The sequence below is a fragment of the Panicum hallii genome, chromosome 9, assembly GCF_002211085.1.
Source record: "Panicum hallii strain FIL2 chromosome 9, PHallii_v3.1, whole genome shotgun sequence".
Lineage (NCBI taxonomy): Eukaryota > Viridiplantae > Streptophyta > Magnoliopsida > Poales > Poaceae > Panicum > Panicum hallii.
In genome coordinates this window covers 65,585,869-65,588,395 of record NC_038050.1, presented here as the reverse complement: position 1 = coordinate 65,588,395, position 2,527 = coordinate 65,585,869, and positions in this window count along the sequence as shown.

Below are 2,527 nucleotides of genomic sequence, written 5' to 3'. Positions count from 1 at the left end.
AGCAGTATAAGTATACTGCAAATGAGCTAGTTTATCCACCATCAAGTCACCCGATGTCGCTATCGGTTCTCTGCAACCCGATCATTACTGTCCCCATGGACCACAGGTAACAAAGCGTAGCTCTCTACTACAAGCTTCTTTTTTTTTTGGAGATCTCTACTGCTAGCCTTTTTGCTGGACGCCGTCGACGATTCAAACCGGCGGTGAGCCGGGCAGGATGAAATTCCGGTAGCTTAAATGGCGCATTACGTGACGCCAAACGAGATTACATTAAAGGGGGGAAAAAAACGCAAGGTTGTCGATGCCGAAGGATGTAAACGCGAGAGACTAGTACTAGTACCGGTACAGTTGTAATAAAGGGCACATGGCCAGCCTAAAAGGTTGCCTCCCGGTTTGGTAAGGGGGCCATCGAGCGCAGGGACTGATCCAACATCCACGGCCGAAGAGAACAGCTGACCCAACGAACCAAGGGGCCATCGTTGCCGTGCAAGCCGCAGGGTGCACGCGGGAGCCGGACCGGTCGCGGCTAGCTTCCTCTGGCTACGTTGCCGGCCGTACACGTCAAGCAAGCCCTCCCTCCCGTGGTCGTCTCCCCCACGATGCCTGCCTGCGCTCCGTGTCGCTGGCGGCTGGGCCCGGCTCGAGCTGAGGGGCGAATGGTCGGGAGGAATGAGTTCCCGTGACGGCAGGGTAAAGGGGAAAGGTGCGGAGTCTCGGACGGTATTTTGACCCTGTGGGAGCACGGAGCAGGGGGTTTAGCAAAGAGTGTAGGTAACTCCATGCTGGTGCATGTTGGATTCTTTCGAGGAGATTCAGCAGATTGTTGAATTTAATTGGTTTGTTTTTGTTTGTTCATCCATACGGTTGAGGCCCATTCGTTGCAGCCCTCAATGTATAAATATATAGATGCCCATCGTTTACACATATTTTTTTCAAATAAATGTATTTAAACCAAGACAATAACGTGACCATAGAAGATATGCCACTAAACCGTATCTTTGCCCTAAAAAACAAAACCGTATCTTTATTTGAAATGAAATTAAACCTTTTTCTCGTATAGCATTGATATACACAGGAGGTTTCCGTCTAAGATATGCAGACAACGAGGTACCACATCAGGGCAGTACTATTTCTAAAGCAAGGCTGTACTTGAGAGGGGGCAGGCCGCTAGATCGGCAGCTTTTTGGAAGGTCGGATGCATGGGTCGGAACAAAAGGGCAGGACGACGAGGCGTTGGAACAACGATTGGTATCATTGGCACCGGGCGATCGGCGGTGCAGGTGCTGGTAGCGAAACAAAAGCGAGCGGCCGTCCCTTTCCCGGAACGTGCATCCTTCCCGCTCGCTTTGGCAAAACCCCAGGGCCGCCCGCCGCCCCCCTGCGCTTTACGTGCAAGCAAGCGAGAGCTGCAGTGCGCGCGGTCCCTCCCCTGCCATTCCGTTCCTGCGTTAGCGTCTTCTACGGCATGAATGCACCCATTGGGGACAATCAAACAATCTGGCAAGTTCATCAAGTGCGCATGTTCCTGACACTCGGAATCCAGAAATAAACAGAATGCATGTGCCCAAAAATAATTAAATTCGGTTCGAATTTGTAGCCCAGCTGTTTTTTTTTTAACCCCGCGGGTTTTTGTCGGTGCAAGCAGGAGGAGCAGCGACGGCACCACCAAGCCCGCAGGAGCAAGGTCGTGGTGCGCGCGACGTCGCTTTCGTTGGCACGCATCCAATCCACCACCCGGGTCGCGTGATGCACGTTGCTCATATCCGCCTTGGCCCACCGCGACGTGAGCGGAGAGAGCTGCAGGCGCAGCAGGTCGATGGAACGAACGAACTGTTCTCACCGTGCGTGCGTGCATTGGACGGGACGGGATGGCAGAGTGCCCCGCCCTCTCAGGCCCCACCTCCTGCCCCTGCCAATCTTTCAGCTCCAACAAGCGCATAGCCTGTTATGCTGCTGCTGCGAGAAGGAAAAAAGGCACTGACTGGTACATGCATGCATGCATGTCTTCCCACGACGCATGCATATGCATGCACTGGGTCCCCCCCCCCCCCACTGCTCTGCTCTGCGAGCGTGCATGCATGCATCATGCAGCACGAAGTACGAACACGGCGGTAGCTAGGCTGAGCCGCTGAGCTGAGCGCTCATGATTGGCGTTGTTCATGGGGAAAAGGTGGGAGGCTCGTCCAGATGGGTCAACAGGAAGGATCAGCGAGCGAATCCGGGAGACCAGGACCAGGACCAGGCCGGAGGCCGGAGGGAGATGCCGTGCAGTCGTGCAGGCCGGCATGCCCCAGCCCGTTTCGGTACCGCGCAGGCAGGCACTCGCGCGGGCAATGCCGTGCCATTTAACACGCCCCGCGCCACGTGCATGCCACCAGCCTACTACCGAGTTCGATCGAGGTGCCTGCTACGCTGTGACGGGGGCCGGAAGGACAGAGGGGGCACCATCGCCGTGGCATGGAACACGTCGTCATGATGATGCCTCCGCCGGCAGCGCCTGTGGATGGATCGTCGTCCAAACTCCGTG